The sequence below is a fragment of the Monodelphis domestica genome, chromosome 8 (genome assembly GCF_027887165.1).
Source record: "Monodelphis domestica isolate mMonDom1 chromosome 8, mMonDom1.pri, whole genome shotgun sequence".
Lineage (NCBI taxonomy): Eukaryota > Metazoa > Chordata > Mammalia > Didelphimorphia > Didelphidae > Monodelphis > Monodelphis domestica.
Window position 1 is genome coordinate 44,480,298 of NC_077234.1, and position 21,311 is coordinate 44,501,608.

A 21,311-nucleotide genomic window follows, 5' to 3' on the forward strand; every position below is an offset into this window, starting at 1 on the left:
GGCAGAAATTGTTTTTTGGGCTATGACTCATTCCACCATCACCCAAAGCCTCTTTGCTGATCCTGTCTGAATGAGATTTATTGGATTCAAATGAACTTCTCTTTCAGTCCCAAGATCTCTTCCCCAGGCTCTCCAGGTGTCCTCAGTGATCAGCAGTAGAGTAAGTACTCTAGGTGTCATTATCTCCATTTTACAGATGAGAAAACCAAGGCTTGGAAAGGAGAATTTCCATTTCCCATATTAACAGTCAGACAGTAGTAGAGAAGGGAGAATCTGATCTTTCTGATTCTCTTATGTTCAACTACAGAGGTTCAGCTGTGAGATGAAAATAGCTCTAAGCCACGGTGGGACATTTTCTCTAACTGATGATTGAATTTGGTCACCTCTTGATCTTTGGGTCCCATTTCTGTGTTTGTGAGGCAATGGCAGGAAAGGGCAGGGGAATACACCAAGATGACAACTGCCAGCTCCATGCTTTAGGCTTCCCCTTTAGGCTTCAAGGTTGTCTCCTCTGCTGGACAGACCCTCTTCCAATTGTTTTGTAATGATATCTCACTTCTTTCTGTGACCCCATTTGGAATTTTCTTAGCAAAGATACAAGAGTCCTTTGCCATTTCCTTCTCCAGCTCATTTTACAGCTGAAGACCCTCAGGCAACCAGGGACACACAGCTAGGAAGTGTCTGAGGCCAGATTTGAACTTGTCTTCCTGAGTCCAGACCCAACATTCTATTCCACTGGCCCACCTAGCTGCCCAGACAGAAATATACTGTCCAATAAATGGCCTTTCGGACATGAGAATGGACACGGGAATAATGCTCACCTCAGAAATAGAAGGGACATCCTTGCCTATCTACTCCATCCTGTATGTAGCCTGAAAGATGTGGGTTTGGCTATTTTTCACCCTGCAACTCTTTGCACTTTATCTTTCACTCTATTCTCTCAAGCCCTTCCAACCTCCCAATACAGAATTATCAACAAGTCTTCATCTAGCTACTATTCAAAGACCTCCAGGAAGGAAGAGCCCATCACCATGGCTTATTCATTTGGAATATTAGCTGTAAGACCATGGACAAGTTGTTTACCCTCTTGGAACCTTTGTCTTCTTTCATCTGTAAAAGGGGTCTAATTATCTTGTATTACACCATCTCTCTCCTAGTGGTTATTATGAGACTCAAATGCAGAGACTTCCTATTTACTTATCTGTGTATGCATAGATTGGATTTCCCCAGTAGATTATAAGCACCTCGCGGACAGAGGCCATCTTACTTTTGTCTTTGTGTTCTTAGTAACTAACACAATGTTGGTGATGAATCAATGCCTGAAATGAAATCCTGTGTATAAAGTGCTTTTCTCTTTTTTTCATAAATAACTCTTTGAACTTTAAAACACTGTATAAATGTAAGTTATTATGATGACTTAAATATTTCCTTCTGTTTAAATAAAATGACTTAAGTTGACTCTTTTCTTTCATCTGTCTCCTGAGTCAGATATTTCTGGGGCCTCATTTATGTATCCTGGAAATAGCTTGAAGCCATAACATAGATATTTGGGAAATATGATCAGGAAAAGAAGCTTTCCCAAACCATGTGAGTGGTGACAAGAGATGTCACCGAATTTCTTTAAACCCTTCCCTTACATCTTAAAATCAATACTGTATACTGGTTCTGTAATAATGGTAAATTATCAATATATTTAGATGTTACTGTAATGAAGTCCAAGGAAGAAAAGTGTTAAGGGCTAGGTAACGGGAATGAAGTGACTTGCCCAGGGTCACAGAGCTAGGAAGTGTCTGAAACCAGATTTGAACCCAGGATCTCTCATCTTTAGACCTGGCTCTCAATCCTCTGAGCCACCTAGCTGCCCCCAAATGAATTGAGTTTTACCTAGAAGCTTAAGGTAGCCAGGTGGATTGTTTACTGGCCTTGGCATCACAGTAGTCTGAATCTTGTCTCAGACTCTTATTAGCTAGGAGAGCCTGGACAAATTGCCTAATTTCTTCTAGCCTCAGTCTCCTCATCTGTAACTTGAGAGTAACTGGCACACGTGGTTATTGTGCAGTTTGAATAAGAGAGTATCTGTAAGGTACTTGGCAATCATTAAAACACAATGTTTATATTAGGCATTATTATTTGTTTCTAGAGCTCTACCTGGCTGTTCAGTTTTTCTTAAAAGACAGTTTAGGGGAAACATGTCTGCTATAGTTGGAGCCACTGTCCAGTCAGAGACTCAAGAAGGGCACATGGAGAGGGAGCATGCTGAGAGTGTGGTGGTGCTGGGTCCTTTTGTTTGGGGGCTTGGCAATAAGCATTCCACTGATGTCTATAATCTGATGAACTCCAAAGAATCACCAAAAACAAGTTAAAAATAACCCTTATTCTCCATCTTAAAATTGATACAAAGAAAAAAAAGAAATAAACAAATAAAATAAATACTAAGTATCAGTTTCAAGGCAGAAGAGCATCAAGAACTAGGCAATTAGGGGTAAGGTACTTGTCTAGGGTCACACAGCTAGAAAATATCAAAAGCAAGTTTAATAACATTGTGTGGAACTTTTGAATGAAAAGAATGCACAAGAAATATATGAATCATAGGGTTAGCCATCAGGTCCAACCCAGCCCTGGACCACAATGTTCTACCCACATCCTTGAGAAACAATCCTCCAATCTCTGCTTAAAGACCATCAGTGAAGGGGTGTGATGTTGTGATTTGTGAGGTCGTAAAATATTCTTGTAAAATCCCTATTACCTAAACCATTTTCCTATTCTGAAACAGCATAGAGTTAGGTAGACAGAATAGTCAAGATAGATTAGGATTTGTTGTTTTGGGAGGGTAAAGGAATATTTAACAGTACAGGATTAAGAATTAGATAGTTCGAAATGTGACAAGATATATATATAAGGTAAGTAACATTCATACAAGATGCTGGTTGCATCTTTCCAAAGATGAGAAGGGGGATTTGTGATGTTGTGATTTGTGAGGTTGTGGAAGTGAGAAATTTGAAATGATTTGCAGCAGAGCTAGAGTAGCTGGGACTGCTGAGCTGTCATTCAAAAGGAGAACATTCTGATTGGAATGTGACCAGGAAAGACTGTTGGGAAAAACGATCTGACCAACTGAAGCCTGGGAGGTTTCTTTGCTTTTGAGACAGAAGGAAGAAGGTGTCTCTTTAGCCTTGAAGCCAGAAAGGAGAAGGAGTCTCTGGGCTTGGGGACAGAAAGATAGAAGGACAAAGTCCAGCTCTCTCTGATTTCTCTGCTGTGATATAGTGACTGAACTTCCAGACCTGTTAATTCATTTCCCCAATTTGAACTATATTCCACCATCCTCCAACCTTAGAATTATTCTAGTATTAGGGAAACCTCAAACCCTCTTTCCTTCCATTTCCTTATCTTTCCCTTCTTCCCCAATAAACCCCTTACTTAATCTTAGAGAAGAGAAAGTGTAGTTTATTTGAGACATCATAACTCACCCTGAATTGATTTAGAAAGACCAACAGAAGAGGCAATTAGAAAGGCAGGAAGGAAGGGAGGAAAAGGGAGGGTAAAGGGAGGAAGGGAGAAGCCCTGATCTTTAGTTATCATTTATCATTCAAATAATCCCTTTTTTAGGGGAACCCTAACTTCCCAAGGCAACTTTACCATTTTGGGAAAACCTTAATTGTCAGCTATGGATGACTAAAAAGAAGGTACAGGTGGGGAAGAGCTTTACTTATCAGAGGAATTTATATCCTGTAGAAGACAAAGCAATATTGGAATGTGATTGGTTTGGTTAGTGGGGGACAGTAACTGTTCCTCCCTGAATTATAGGTAAATCATGTTAGCAGCTTCAATCCAAAGGCGGACAGAAACAGAGAAGAGATTTGAAACAGGAATAATAATTACCACAAGCATTTGTACAAAGTCTTAAAGTTTGCAACGCGCCTTCCAAATATTACTTCAATTAACCTTATAACAACCCTGAATGGTAGTTGCTATTGTTATCCCCATTTTCCAGATGGGAAAAATGTAGCATACAGAAGTTCAATGATTTGTCAAGAGTCATACAATCAGTAAATGCCTAAGGCTAGATTCAAACTCATGGCTTCCTGACTAGAGGGGCAGCATTTTATCTACTCTATAACCTTGTTCCTTCTAGGCATCTCACAGAACCATGGAAACCAATTAGAAGGCTATAGCAAAAGTAGAGGTGAGAAATGATGGCTGGAATAAGGAAAATGATTATGTGAGTGTCTAGAAGGGAAGATGCTTTAGAGAAAAAAAATTGCAATACTTGGCAATTCTTTGGCTATGTGAGGTGAAAGAGGGTCAGGGGTGGCACGGATCGGGGTTCTGAATGCCTATTAGGATGGCATTTTGGTTAATAGTAAGAGGGAAATTTAGAAGAGAAGAGTATCTGGGGCAGAGGGGTTCAGAATAAAGTTTTCATTTTAAATTTAGTACTAAAATGTTGACTTATGAAAATAAAGTGCTGAGCATGGACCACGAACACGAATGATTCACTATGATTTTCTGGGATTCTACTTTCCTACTCTCTGAATCAACAAAAAAAATGAAATAGTTTTTAGATGGTTAATCAATTAGTCATCTTAGTTCTTCTGCCAACAAAAACTTCATCAGTTGCACATTGTGAAATAAATGCATTTCTTCAAAACCCTGAACAATTTGTGTATGTATGTATGTGTGTATAAATTATAGATTATATAGAATACAATGGGATCTATTTTGGACAAGAATTGAGTCATCTTTGGCATATTCAGATTTTTACATTTAACTGGAAAAAATATCTTCGAAAATAGACATTGACACCTTGGGAGAATAGCTTCAGTTGAATGACACGTGACACTGTTGATCACATAGAGCTTGCAGTCCACTCAAACCCCCCAGCTCTTTTTTTGATGATTCTTCTCTACTCATGTCATTCCTATCTATTATTTGTGAAATTGACTTAAAAAAATCTCCATGTAAGATGACAGGCCTACAGTAAGGGTCCATTAGCAAAGATTTGTGAAATCTGGATTTTTTTTTCTGGTAAAGTAAATGAGTTATTTTTGAAAGTCTTTCATTTTAAGAAAGTGCTCATTCTACCAGACTCTTGCGTCTCAGCTCATGTTCTGAGTATTTTATTTCCTTACAAACATTGACATTCCCACTAAACCATACATAAGGAAACCTATAGGCCATGTATTGGCTTAGAAAACTGTATAATACCATTATCTGTATTTTATTGCATTTTCATTCTTTTGTTAAACATATTCTAATTCCATTTCATTATAGTTTGGGATTCATTTAGAAGTATTGTGGGTCACATGATGTCCGTGGGCCTTGTTGGAAACCTATGGACTAGATGATGTTTCTCTCTAAATCCACGATCCTATGACCTCAGTTCAAATTCAGATTTTATCTACTCTTTACTTGTGTGAATTTGGGCAGTTCATCTCGCTTTGGGCCTTAGGGTCCTTGTCTACGAAATGCAGTGGTTTGACTTCACTAGTCTCTATGGCTCCTTCCGGCTCCAAATTTCTGGTTTTATGATCATAATATATTTATTTGGTACTTTAATGGTTTCTTTTCCTTTATAAACAATTTTACATTTATTCTCAGGCAAAGCCCTCTTTCATATTGGTTGTTGTTGTAGGAGCAAACTCTCCATGACCAAAATCCCCAAATTAAACCCAAAATACGCTGATGAAAGACAACGCCAGCAGTTCATTCTCTGGATATGTTAGTGGTTTCAAAAGACTGATAAATATGAACTAATTTCATCTTCATAAGAGCCCTGGAGGTAACTTTTATTATGATTCCCCATTTCACAAATGTGGAAACTGAGGTAAAGAAAGATTAGGTGACTTGCTGAGGTTAACGCAACTAGTAGATGTCTGAGGTCAGATTCAAACTGAGGTCTTCTTGACTCTGAGCCTAGTTTTCTAGCCATCATGGCACCCAAGGGTGGGATCATCCTATGCTGAAGCTGATAGCCTTGGCATAGCACTGGTGTCAGAGGACTAGGCTTATCCCAGAGATGTATTTTTTTAATTTGTGAAGCACTTAACCTTCCTGGAGTAAGCTTAAAAATTAATATACATCTCCAAGTATTATATTGAATAAGATTTATTAATAATAACTCAAAGTAAAGGAAAGTAAAAAGCTAGAGTAAGGAGGGAGCTAACCCAGCTGCAGTTGCTAGAGGAGGGTGAGAGAGAGAGAGAGAATGGAGTTACACACCACTTATTTATAAAATGTGAGAATGCAATGTGGAAACCAAAGAAAAAGGAATTTTGGGATGAGAAAAGGAATTCTGGGAGATGGAGTCTTTTGGGCACAATATTCTAATTACATACTGGGAACCCATTTCCTCATTTATAGAGGGCTAAGGGTTCAAGTTGGTTGACTACTAGGGCATCTTTCTTCTCTCAATCAGGAACCAATTTACCAGGAGAGGTAGCTTCTTGTGTTTCTTAATTGGGCAGCATTGCCCCATCTCTCACCCTCTCCCCACCTTCCTCACCTTATCAGGCAGAATCCACAGAACTCAGTGCAAACAGAGAGCCACTGAATGGAGGAGAGATTGTGGGCTTCCCCACCCCAGCCACAAATATCGGAAATCACAAATGTGGGGATGTCCGGGGCTTCCTAGATTGTCTTAACTTTTGGTCAGCCAAGTGGACTAGTGCACAGAGGTCCTACCTGGTTGCTCAATTCATTCTTCTACCTCAGGGAATGGTTCAAGTTCTTACCTTCCAGGAGGGACTACATTGATGGTATTTCCACCAATGGAATTACAGATCCTGGAGCTAAGGTCAGAGCGACTGGCATCATCCCAAATTTAGCCTATTCGTCAAATGTAGGGTGTTGTGTTATTCATAGGCAGGTCATAGGACAAATCTTAGTTTATCCCATTGCTTTGCCCTTCACATTCCCAGCTGAGTTTTATCCAAGTGAACTGAGGTCAGAGGTGATCAGATTTCAAGTTAGAAGGAACGGTAGAGATCATCTGCCCAACTCTGGCCTTAGCCTAGCATGCTTTCTACTCTACCTGGAAACTACCAATAGGCATATAAAAAAGGAAGATGAAGGGCAGCGAAGTAGCTCCAGGGCGTCAGGAGGATTTGCATTCAAATCTGGCCTCAAATACTTCCTACCTGCGAGACCCTAGGCAAGTCATTTAACCCTAATTGCCTAGTCCTTGCCCTTCTGTGGTAGGGTCCTACTAAGACATAAAATAAAGGTTTAAAAAATTATGGTAAGAAATAATTTTAAAAAACCTTTAGTGTTCATGAGAGACGAGGAAACAGATGAGGAAACTGAGGCAGTAGACTACAAACTCCTTGAAGGCAAGAATACATTTTCATTTTGTCTTTAGATTTATGTCTCTGGCTCTGAATGCACACATGTGTATATATGTAATTTTTTTCTTTTTCTTTTATTTGGAATCTGCATCTGGCATTTCATTTGGGTGGTCAATTCAGGAGTGGAAATATTTCCATTCAGGTAGGTTAGAGATTTGTCAGACTTGGACAGTAGCCTAAGCATTAGGTAGTCAAGTCACTAGCCAGTGTAGATCAGAGACTGTATTTGAACCCGAAGCATTCTGATCCCAAGATTAGAATCGAAGCAGGAAGAATGGTACAATAGAAAGGTTGCAGAAATTGGACCCTTGACCTCAAAATGTAGGGACTCAGTTTCCAATTCTGGCTCTATCTTGCCTTATGTGATCCTGGGCAAGTTACATGTCTTTTTCTGGGGTTATTTAATTATTCACAAAATGACAGGTTGGACAGCTGCAGTGGAATGAAACTTGGGTTTGGAGCCAGAGGACCTACTTGAGTTAGTACCCTTGGCTCTACTGCTTTTGTATGTCCTTGGTCAAGTAATTTCTCCCTGATCTCAGTTTCCTCTTCTGAAAAATAAGGGGGTCCAGTTAGGTGACTTCTAAGTCCCTTCTAGCTTTAAAGCTATGATTGTATGACCTTTGTCTCTTACTCCATACTGCCTCTCTTCCTGTACATAATACAGGCTTAATAAATATTAGGAAGCTTAGTGGATAGACTACTGGGTCTGGAGTCAGAAAGATTCATCTTTGTGGATCTAAACTGGCCTTAGACACATATCAGCTGGGTAAGCCTGGTCAAGTTATTTAACCCTATTTGCCTCAGTTTCTTTATCTATAAAATGACGTGGAGAAGGAAATGGCAAACCAATCTAGTATCTTTTCCAAGAAAACCCCAAATGGAGTCCCAAAGACATGACTGAAAAACAACTGAATAATAACAAAATATTGGCCAATTTGAGCAGAATTGTGAATCACTGGAGGGGAAGTGATTTGTCAAGGATCACAGAGCTAATATATAAGCAGCAGAATTGGGGCAACTAGATGGCACAGTAGACATAGTGCCAGGCCTGGAGTCAGGAGGACCTGGGTTCAAATCTGACCCTAGACACTTCCTAGCAAGTCACTCAATCCCAATTGTCTACTCCTCGCTGCTCCTGGTACTAAAGGTTTTTTTTTTTTTTCTGAAATAATTTTTAATAATCAATTTAATTAAACTCAATAATTAAAATAATAATAAATAGCAGAATTAAGGTCCTCAGACTTCACATTCAGAACACTCAACTATGCTCCCTTACTTTTTTTTCCTAAAGGAGGAAAAACAGAATATCCCAGTTGACTCAGCCACATTGTCTGGTTTTTCCTCCAAAAGGAGCAGGAAAATTTCAAGAAGTGACTTGTCCTTGGTTAACAGCCATACACCAAAGCCCCAAACTAAGCCCCTCAGAGCTCCCAGCAGCCTCACATGTTTTAAAAATGGAAAGTTGATCCCAGGGCCATTTCCCAAGGACAGAACAGAGTTCTAGAGAATCATCCTGGCTTTTCTTAGCCTAATTTTACTCCAGCCCTTGTTCCCTGAGCCCAGAACATTGTTTTCCCATATTGGACTTTCTTTATCACCTGCCACCTCTTGGAATGAAGGATTCAGTAAGCCTGTTCTTTTTCTAAATTAGAACAAGACTTCCAATTAAGACCTCATGCTCTGTCCCCAAAGAAACACGGGAAGTTTCCTCTGGGAGCCCAGAGTAAATTAAGGAGAGTTAACTTCTAACCTTTACCTGAACTATTTCCTCATTTCTCTCTCTCTCTCTCTCTCTCTCTCTCTCTCTCTCTCTCTCTCTCTCTCTCTCTCTCTCTCTCTCTCTCTCTCTCTCTCTCTTTCTCTCTCTCTCTTCTCTCTCTCTTTCTTTCTCTCTTTCTTTCTTTCTTTCTTTCTTTCTTTCTTTCTTTCTTTCTTTCTTTCTTTCTTTCTTTCTTTCTTTCTTTCTTTCTTTCTTTCTTTCTTTCTTTCTTTCTTTCTTTCTTTCTTTCTTTCTTTCTTTCTTTCTTTCTTTCTTTCTTTCTTTCTTTCTTTCTTTCTTTCTTTCTTTCTTTCTTTCTTTTTTGGTGTTATTCACAGAGCAGAAAAGTCGTTCTTTGGGCTTGACTGTCTTGGTAACCACATTACTGGCATGGCTGTCTCACGCAAACACCGGCAAGATATAAGGCTAGATCAACAGACTCTGATGGGTTGGTTCAGCCAAGTATAAACTAGCCATAGGAAAATCCAGTTGAAAACAGAGGACAAATAGATGAGGGAGGCAAGCCACAGCTTGCAGGGGGAAAACGCCAGCAGTACAGGTTTATCTAAGGTGTGGCCTAGCTTAAGCCCCAGTAATTACCCAGGATACCAGAGCTGGTGGCTGGAAAGTGAAGGGCCCCGGAAGACTTAACCCTGTCATTGCCACCCTCAGATGCTTTCTGGGGGAGGGCACTGTGTGGCCACACTCAGTCACCTACGATGAATTCTAATTTTTAATTTTTATTTATCTCACTTTAATCTAATTTTTCATCTAAATTTTATCTAATCTTTAAACATTTCATCCTGAAAAATCACCTTTGGCATGACCCCAACTGCCTGCCAAAGAATCTAGTCTACACATGTGGATTGACCTACTTTTCCTGATATCTGATAATTCTTGATATGTCTCCAAGGTATCATGTGGGAACTTGGATCTCATGTCTCTATATAATTGATCACTGTATAGTTAATTTGTCTATATAATTAAATTCCACATAGTTAATTTGTCTCTATATAATTTATCACTATATGGTTAATTTGTCTATATAATTAAACTATATAGTTAATCTGTTTCTATATGATTAAACTCTATATAGTTAATTTGTCTCTACGTGACTAAACTCTAGGTAATTCGTCTATATAACTTGTCTCAATGTAATTAATCAATTAGTGAATATTTATTAAGTCCCACTATGTACCAGATGCCCTACTAATGGACTAATGGATTTCTCAAACTCAATCAACATGAATTTATTTAATGAATTAATTTATTTTTAAAAACTCTTATCTTCTGTCTTAGAATCAATACTGTATATTGGTTGTAAGGAAGAAGATTGATAAGGGCTAGGCAATGAGAGTTAAGTGACATGCCCAGGGTCACATCACTAGGACATATCTGAGGCCAAATTTGAACCCAGGACCTCTGCTCTCCAGTCTAGCTCTCTATCTACTGAGTCACCAAGGTGTCCACTCAACATATATTTATTAAATAATGGGGGCAGCTAAGTGATGGATCTCTGGACAAGTTAGGAGGACTTGAGTTTAAATGTAGCTTCAGACATTTACTAGGTGCACAATCCTGGGCAAATCACTTCAAACTCTCTCTGTTTCATTGTCCTTATCTGTAAAATGGGGATAAGAATGGTTCTACCCTTGCAGAGCTGTGAAATCCAATGAGAGAATAATTATAAAGCACTTAGCCCAGTGTCTGGCACATAATAAGCATTATATAAATGTTAGCTGTTCTTGTGTTGATGATTTAACCTCTGTCTCAGTTTCCTCATTTGTAAAATTGGATTATATTAGTACCTACCTCCCAGAGTTGTAATATATTGTAAGATTCCTAGTACAGTACCTGGAGCACAGTAAATACTATATAAATATATATATATTTTGAGCTAATTTTACTTTTTGTTTTTAAAATATATAGAGTATAAAAATTCCAGCTTGCAAAAAAATGGAATGAATTTTATCATGAGATGTGTTACTACATATATAATAACTAATATGTAATGCTTCTTTGTTGTTGTATACATTGCTGTGGTTCCTTTTTGTTGTACGTGCTGTGGTTTCTCTTCTTCTCAGCAAGTAATTTGGAAATGAGGATAACTAAATATCATCATCATCATCATCATCATCATCATCTTCGTCATCATCATCATTATTGTTGTTACCCACCAGAGGCCAGGCAGAACCAAAGAAAGGATGGAAATTTGGCCCCTCCCTTCAAAGAGCTTACATTCTCATGGGGGAGAAAACATGTGAGCACGTATTCATATGAAACACATATGCCATATAAATAAATGGGAGATCATCTTTCTCAGAGGGACCGTGAGAACCAGCCTGGACCTCTTGTGGAGGGCAAGATTTAAGTCAAATCTTGGAAGGGAGCCAGGAGAGTCAGGAGGTAGAGCTAAGAAGAGAGAACATGCCAGGCACAGGGGCAATCAATGAAAAAGGCATGTAAGTGGGAGATGAAGTGTCTTCTGGGAAGACAGCCTAGTAGACCAGTGTCCTGAGATCACAGGGTATGTGGAGGAGAGTAAGATGGAAGAAGCCTGGAAAAGTAGGATGAAAACTTGAGAATATTTGCGAGAGGAGACTAGAGCTGTGTATTTATTTGGTATAAGGAACTCCAGGGTGAGAATTCTCCTTCTATCCTTGCAGCTTGGCACCTGGTCTGAAATTGAGTCTTAAAGAGTTGTCTGGGAAACCAAGAGGCTAAATGAGTTCTACAGGCTTATATGGCTAGAACATGTCAGAGGTAGGACTAGAATCCAGGGCTTCTAGACTCTGGGCTTGATTTTCTATCCATTGGTGTTAAAAATGGAAAGCTTTTGAGGCAACACTCAGCTTTGGAATCCCTGAAAGTTTCTGTGGGAATTCTCTTAATTAATTTAACCTGAATTCTTTCTTTTACATTCTGGGTGCAGTTCATTGTCTGGATGAAGTCTTTTTTTTTTTTAACTCTTACTTTCCATCTTATAATCAGTACTGTGTATTGGTTCCAAGATAGAAGATCAGTAAGGGCTAGGCAATGGAGGTTAAGTGACTTTCCCAGGGTCTCACAGCTAGGAAGTGTCTGAAATCAAATTTAAACCCAGGACCTCCTGTATTGAGGATTGGCTCTCAATCCATTGAGGCTGGGATGAAGTCTTGATATGAATTACTTATATTTATGAGTAAATCAATGGGCTGCCCATCCAACTGTATGTCATAATCCAGAAAGCTTTTGCTTCACCTTTGTTTTCTGGTATAGATGATTAGGGTGATTCTTTTGCAAATGTTCATGGATCTCTTTAAAGAGGCCCTATAATATCCCATGTCTCAATAAAACAAATGAAATGTTGTCTTCTAGAAGGAATATTCTATTGGGATAGCTAGGTAGCATAGTGGATAGAAAGCCAGGTCTGAAGGCAAGAGGACCTGGGTTCAAATCTGGTCTCAGACACTTCTTAGCTGTGTGATCTTGGGCAAATCACTTAACTCCAATTTGTCTTGCTCTTGACCTTCTGTCTTTGAGTTGTTTCTATGACAGAAAATGAAGGTTTAAAAAAACAAAAATAAAATAAGAGTCTAGAAAACCTCATCTTTGGTAGGAATCTCCCTCTTCAGAATTACGTAATCTTAAAGTGGGAGGGAGTTTTGGTAGCTTTCTATTCTAACTAATGTCTGAAAAAAAAATCTGTGTGTGACACATGTGATCCATGTGATCCATCCAACCTGTCTGAAGTCCTTCTAAGAGGAAGAGAGTGCCCTGCCTCCTGAGATAGTCCAATGGACTTTGGGACAACTCTCAATTTTTAGGAAGTTTTTTTCCTCCTGACTTCAAGCCTACATTTGCTTCTTTGCAACTTCCATCTAGAGTTCTGTCCAGTGGAGCCAATCACAACAAACAAGTTGGTGCACTTTGCTGCATAGTCTCCATTATATTGATGAATATCTTTGTAAAATTTTTATTTAATTGAATAATTTAGAGCATTTTACCAGGATTACAAAAATCATGTTCTTTCTCTACCCTCTTCTAACCCCTCCCATATCAAATGCACAATTCCACTGGGTTTTACATGTGTCCTTGATCAAAACTCATTTTCATATTACTGATGTTTACACTAGGGTGATCATTTAGAGTCTATTTCCCCAGTCATATCCCCATCCACCTATGTGATCAAGCAGTTGTTTTCTTCTGTGTTTCTGCTCCCACAGTTCTTTCTCTGGATGTGGATAGTGTTCTTTCTCGTAGATCCCTCTGGATTGTTCAGGATCACTGCATTGACACTAATGGAGAAGTCCATTACATTCGATTGTACCACAATGTATCAGTCTCTGTGTACAATGTTCTCCTGGTTCTGCTCCTTTTGTTCTGCATCACTTCCTGGAGGTTGTTCCAGTCTCCATGGAATTCCTCCACTTTATTTTTCCTTTGAGCACAATTGTATTCCATCACCAACATATACCACAATTTGTTCAGCCATTCCCTCATCGGAGGGCATCCCCTCATTTTCCAATTTTTTGCCACCACAATGAATGAATATTCTTGTACATGTCTTTTCCCTTATTATCTCTTTGGGGTACAAACCCAGCAGTGCTATGGCTGGATCAAAGGGCAGACAGTCTTTTATCGCCCTTTGGGCATAGTTCCAAATTGCCTTCCAGAATGGTTCGATCAATTCACAACTCCACCAGCAATGCATTAATGTCCCAATTTTGCCACAGCCCCTCCAACATTTATTACTTTCATTTGCTGTCATGTTGGCTAATCTGCTAGGTGTGAGATAATACCTCAGGGTTGTTTTGATTTGCATTTATCTGAGTATAAGATATTTAGAACATGTTTTCATGTGTTTATTGATAGTTTTGATTTCTTTGGCTGAGAACTGCCCATTCATGTCCCTTGCCCATTTATCAATTGGGGAATGGCTTGATTTTTTAAACAATTTATTTAGTCAATTTAGAACATTATTCCTTGGTTACAATAATCACAATATTTCCCTCCCTCCCCTCCACCCACCCTTCCCACAGCCAATGCACAATTTAATGGGGTATTACTTGTGTCCTTGATCAGAACCTATTTCCATGCTGTTGATGTTTGCACTAGGATGTTCATTTAGAGTCTACATTCCCAACCATATCCCTTCGACCCATGTATTCAAGCAGTTGTTTTTCTTCGGTGTTTTTACTTCCACAGTGTTTCCTCTGGATGTGGATAGTGATTTTTCTCATAGATACCTATGGGTTGTTCAGGATCACTGCATTGCCACTAATGGAGAAGTCCATTACATTCGATTGTACCACAGTGTATCAGTCTCTGTGTACAATGTTCTCCTGGTTCTGCTCCTTTCGCTCTGCATCACTTCCTGGAGGTTGTTCCAGTCTCCATGGAATTCGTCTCCTTTATTATTCCTTTTAGCACAATAGTATTCCATCACCAACATATACCACAATTTGCTCAGCCATTCCCCAATTGATGGGCATCCCCTCGCTTTCCAGTTTTTGGCCACCACAAAGAGCGCAGCTATGAATATTTTTGTACATGTCTTTTTCCTTATTATCTCTTTGGGGTATAAACCCAACAGTGCTATGGCTGGATCAAAGGGCAGACAGTTTTTTAGGGCCCTTTGAGCATAGTTCCAAATTGCCCTCCAGAATGGTTGGATCAATTCACAACTCCACCAGCAATGCATTAATGTCCGGACTTTGCCGCATCCCCTCCAGCATTCATTGCTTTCCTTTGCTGTCATGTTAGCCAATCTGCTAGGTGTGAGGTGATATCTCAGAGTTGTTTTGATTTGCATTTCTCTTGTTATAAGAGATTTAGAACATTTTTTTTCATGTGCTTATTGATAGTTTGGTTTCTTTATCTGAAAATTGCCTATTCATGTCCCTTGCCCATTTATCAATTGGGGAATGGATTGATTTCTTGTAGAATTGATTTAGCTCTTTATAAATTTGAGTAATTAAACTTTTGTCAGAGTTTTTTGTTATGAAGATTTTTTCACAGTTTGTTGCTTCCCTTCTAATTTTGCTTGCATTGGTTTTGTTTGTACAAAACCTTTTTAATGTAATATAATCAAAATTATTTATTTTACATTTTGTAATTTTTTCTAACTCTTGCTTGGTCTAAAAATCTTTCTTTTCCCAAAGATCTGACAAGTATACTATTTTGTGTTCACCTAATTTGCTTATAGTTTCATTCTTTATATTCAAGTCATTCACCCATTCTGAGTTTATCTTGGTGTAGGGTGTGAGATGTTGATCCAAACCCAATCTCTCCCATATTATCTTCCAATTTCCTCAGCAGTTTTTGTCAAATAGTGCACTTTTGTCTCCAAAGCTGGGATCTTTGGGTTTATCATAGACTGTCTTGCTGAGGTCACTTACCCCAAGTCTATTCCATTGATCCTCCCTTCTGTCTCTTAGCCAGTACCATATTGTTTTGATGACCACTGCTTTATAGCCTAGTTTGAAGTCTAGTTTAAGGTCTAGTACTGTTAGGCAACCTTCCTTCACATGAATATCTTAAGGAAACATAGGTTTCCAAGTTTTATACTTGGTTTGATGTTGACATACAAAGAATTGTTGGACAAAGTTATTTCAGTCACTTTAACCCATGTGTCAGAGACATCGTGTTTGAAGAAAGACTTGAATTCTCTATTTTTCTCTTCTCAGTCACTATTTTTTGACATCAACAAAAAATAGAACAATAGATCCAGTGGGATATTATTTTCCCTTGTGTTTTAATTTGTTGTGTCTCTGTGAAGATGGGAAATAAAATAATTGCCAAAATTTACCTTTGCCCAAGCAAAGAACTTTCTGAAAATAATAATGGACCAAATAGAAGCCAAAGACTCCATGTGGCAAGAATAAATATTATAAGAAAGTTAAACACCTGAAAAAATATAAAGTATGTCTTAGCAAAAAAATTAACTGGAAAACAAATCAAAGAGAAAAAATTTAAGAATCATTAAATTATCTGAATGTTTTTATAAAAAAAAAGGTCTAGATATTATATTTCCTTTTTTCAAAACCCTTACCTTTTATCTTAGAATCAAAACTATGCATTGGTTCTAAGACAGAAGACTGGTAAGAGCTAGGCAATGATGGTTAAGTAACTTGACTAGGGTAACATAGCTAGCAAGTGTCTGAGGCCAGATTGGAACCCAGGATGTCCCATTTCTAGGCATGGCTCTCTATTCACTAAGCTACCCAGCTGTCCCACTAGACATTATATTTCAAGAAATCTTAAAGGAAGAGTAGGTAGGTGACTCAGTGGATTGAGAGTCAAGGCCAAAGACAGGAAGGTCTAGGTTCAAATCTGGTCCCCGAAAGTTCCTAGCTGTATGATCCTGGGCAAGTCACTTAATCCCCATTGCCTAACCCCTACCAATCTTCTGCTTTGCAACCAATACACAGTATTGATTCCAAGACAGAAAGTAAGAGCTTAACAAAAACTAACCCCCCAAATCAACAACATGAATTAGAAATGATTTCAAGACAGAAGGTAAGAATTTTTAAAAATCTTAAAAGAAAATTGTCCAGATCTCTTAGAACCAGAGGAAAAAGAGGAAATAGAAGAATCCACCGGTCAACTCCTGAAAGAAACCACCAAATGAAAACTCTAACCTAAATCCAGAGCTTAAAGGTCAAAGAAATAGTATTTGAAATAGTCAGAGAAGAAAGAATTTTAAATGCCAAGGAGTTATAGTAAGCCTTGCACACAATTTAGCAGTCCCCATTTTGAAGAAGCAAAGGATGTAGGTTTATAGTCAAGAATAACTTACCCAGCAAAACTGAATATAATGCTACAAGGGGGAAAATGGATCTTTAATGAAATAGAAGACTTCCAGGTATTCCTGATGAAAAGACCAAAACCTCAGAGAAACTTTGAAGTTCAAATACAATAGCAAAGAGAAACATAAAAAGGTAAACATGAATAACAATGATAAAGGACTAAATAAGGATAAATTGCTTCCATTCAAGCATGCAGAGATGCTCCATGTATCTCCTCTGAGCCCTATCATCAAGTTTCATGAAGAAAGTTCAATTAGACAAGACTTAGGAGTGGTTCTGACTTTAAAAGAAAGAATGGAAAGGGGGGAAAGGAATACACTTGAGGGGAATGGAGAGAAAGGAAGGTCAACAAAAATTATTCACACAATCTGGGTATACAAATATCTACATATAGAAAAAGGAGGGATGGGGAAAGAGGCTGACACAACATTTGAATCTCTCATCTGAACAAGCTAAAAGAAGGAAGAATAAATATACTTATATATTACAGAAATACATGTAACTCAACAGAGAAATCAGAGAAAAAGGGGAGAAGGGGCAGGAGAATTAGAAGGAGGGTAGATTAAGGAAAGGATTAGCTCTAAGTAAAAAAAATCTAGATACATCAAAATATTCCTAGATCCTTTTGAGGCTGCAAAAAATGAGGACTCTGATAGAGTGCCCATAAATTGGTGAATGGATAAAGAAATTATGGTATATAAGTATGATGGAATATTTTTATTTTGAAATCTTATGAGCATAATGACCAAGCAATATTCCAGGGGACTCATGATGAAACTGTGCTGCGCTGCTGTTGCTCTCTTTCTGAGAGGGAAAAGATGGATTTGCAGAATGATAGAATTTTTTTAGGACATAGTCAATGTAAAAAGTATTTTGATTGAGCTCTACATGTTTGTAATTAGTTTTGCTTTTCTTGTGTTCTGTTTTGAGGGAGGTAAAAAAAGCAGCTTTGGCTTATTAAAACAATAATTTAAAAACCAGCTAATTAAAAAAACAGAAGAAAGAAAATGAATCCATGAGTATTTATATTTTTTCACCTCCTAAATTGCATCACCTCTAGCTCACAATTCTTCCATATTTGGTTAGGACCCAATGCTTTCCCTGACTTTACCTTTCAAAATGCCTTCATAAACTTTCTTAAAAAGTTGCCAAGGTAGGAGAGTTTCCTTCACTGGTAAAGGTTCTTCTTTCAATGTTTTTTTTTAAACCCTTACCTTCTGTCTTGGAGTCAATACTGTGTATTGGTTCCTAGGCAGAAGAATGGCTAGGCAATGGGGATCAAGTGACTTGCCCAGGGTCACACAGCTGGGAAGTGTTTGAGGCCAGATTCTTTCAATGTTAATAAGAATGGATGACCAGAGAAACCCCTGTGGGTCTGTTCATTGCATGTCTATTTGTTGTACTCTCCATTTTCATCTATAAATGCTCTAAGGCTAATCCCACTGGATCACAACATGAATAATCAGAGTTGGAGGTTATTCTAAGCTCTCTACAGGCTCTTTTCTCCTTAAGTTATCTTTTATTGTTTTGTCAGATGATACTGCTCATAATCTTCTAGCGCTTCCTCCCATAATGTTCTGCAAATGAGAGTTTATACTCCAAATCGTGTTGTCTTTGGCATCTAAATCTTATCTTAGTACAGGGATGAAATATTGGCTGGTTGACCCAGTTTCTGTGCTTTCAGTCTTTTTATTGTAGTGAATTTTTCACGGTAAAATTGTAGAAGATATTTTGATAGTAATTTATTTTCTTTTTTACCTTCTTTCTTGGAATCAATACTAATCATTAGTTCTAAGATAGAAGAGTGGTAAGGGCTAGGCAATGATGGTTAAATGACTTGCCCAGGGTCTCATAGCAAGTGTCTGAAGTCAGATTGGAACCAGACCTTCCATCTTTAGATCTGGCTCTTTATGCACTGAGTCACCTAGCTTCCCTCCAGTAATTCATTTAAAAATATGGGGGCGGGGGGGGGGGGGGGGGGAGCAGCTGGATGGATCAGTGAACTGAGAGCCACGCCCAGAGATGGGAGGTCCTGGGGTCAAGTTTGGCCTCAAATACTTCCTAGCTGTGTGACTCTGGGCAAGCCATTTAACCCTCATTGCCTAGCCCTTACCTCTCTTCTCTCTTTGAACCAACGCACAGTATTGATTCTAAAACAGAAGGGTTTAAATAATAATTTTTGGGGAACAAAATACAATTCTTGCAGGTCAATTAACAGGTAATAAAAATAAATTTACTGAACCATAGTAGGAGAAGACTATTCCACAAAGGACAGGCTTTGAGGACATCTTCAAATGATTCAGCTAAACAAGGCTCCCAAGCTTCCTTTATTTTTTCTGATTCATCAACCAAGCATCAGAGAGGAGTCTGGATATTCTTTGTGACTGCTCTCTGTACTCAGGTGATGAAGAAGTTAGGTCAATAGCATGAACTTTTAGTCATCTGATACAACCAAGAACTGAGGTGATTTCTTTTTTTTTTTAATCCTTACTTTCCATCTTAGAATCAATATTGTGTATTGGTTTTAAGGCAGAATGGTAGTAAGGGCCAGGCAATGAGTGTGAAGTGACTTGTCCAGGGTCACACAGTTAGGAAGAGTCTGAGGCTAGATTGGAACTGAGGACCTTCTATCCATTAGATATACTTTTAAGTTTAATATACACGATTAACATTTTCTCCATCACTTTACATCTAGATAATCAATGACAATAAACTCCTGATTTGTAGCATTTTACCATTTCAAAGGTGTGAATAATAGCATTGAAGATTTAACTATCAGCTCTCCAGAGGCAGTTGAAGTTAGCATCAGTGCACTCCTACCTGTGAGTCTTCTAAGTATTTAATAACATCTAGTCACTTCTATTTCTTAGTCCCACAATGTATTTTCAACATAGTTTTTGCTGCTGTTCTGAGCTTGCTTTCACAAAGGACAGTCATTGTGATGCCTAGATAGAGTGTTAGACTTGGAATCAAGAGGATCTGGGTTTAAATCCTATCTTTGACACTGACTAGCTATAAGACCATTACTCAGTTTCTAGGAGCCTTGGTCTCCTCATCTGTATAATGGCAATAAGGAAACCTACAGAACTCTTTTTACAGGCTAGTAGGGATGTTTGAAAGAGTACTTTGCTAATTGAAGCACTGTAGAAATAGCAGTTGGTTGTTGTGTCTCCTGAAGCTACAATGTTAAGGTCAATGGTGATTTAATTCAGAGTATCTTCTAAAGATTTTTATAGAACTTCTTACTTTTACAGCAGTCCATATTGCTGTCTGCTTGGCTCTGCTATTTACTCTCACTTTGGAAGTTCATTTAACCCCTGGACTTCTCACACTGGAAGTACACTCTTCCCTGTGTCCTCTTCCTGTGAATGGCTGGTTCTTTTCCTATTATTATCACCCAAAATGCACGTCCAAATTGATCATTGATGTAGGCACACATACAAAGCCCAAACCCCAAAATATAAATCCATAAATACACCGATGTGAAAGATAGTCTGCTTTGACCTGCATCCATTTGACTCTCAACAGTTCTTTCTCTGGAGGTGGATAGCATTCCCCATCATAAGTTTTTCAGGATTGTCCCAGATCATTGCATTGCTGGAAGTAGCCCACTTTTCATAGTTGGTCATTATATGATATCGTCATAATTGTGTATAATGTTCTCCGGGTTCTGCTTATGTCACTCTGCATCAATTCATGCGGAGTCTTCTGAAATCATATTTGCTTATTATCATTTTTTGTAGCACAATATTGTTCCATCAGCAACATACACCACAATTTGCTCAGCCATTCCCAAATTTATGGACATCCCCTCAATTTCCAATTCATTTTGAATGGCTGGGTTCTTAACAAATATCTAAAGAAACAATCCTGGTTCCCTCCCCAACTTTTGAAATTTCCTTATATGGGTTATGTTCACCCATTCAAATGTAAGGTCTTTTAAAATAGGGACTTTCATTCTTTCTACTTGTAGTTGTATTTCCAGCCCTTAGCCATTGCCTGGCGCATAGTGGCTAATAAATATTTGGTGACTTGGTGACTTGACTTACATTTTTTTTGCTAATACATAGGAACAGTGGGATACTACCCGTCCGGAAGAGACCATGTGCAAAGGACAACTGGAAACACTAGAGGAAGGTTAGGAGAGTCTTTGGCCCATCCACTTGGAGTATAGGTGAAGTGGAGTCTTCTCTCCCCAGGCATGTCTTGAAGATAACCACGAATCCCAGAGTCAGAGAATCTTAGACTTGGAAAAGACCTCAGTGGCAATCTAGTCCAAAGGGTTCCAGAACACGAATCTCCTTTTCAATAGTCCCAACAAGTAGGCATCTAGTCTCTGGCAAGAACAAGTGAGAGGGAGCCTGTGAAGTCCTGAGACATGTAAAAATGGAGATCTGAACCCTGGACTTCAAT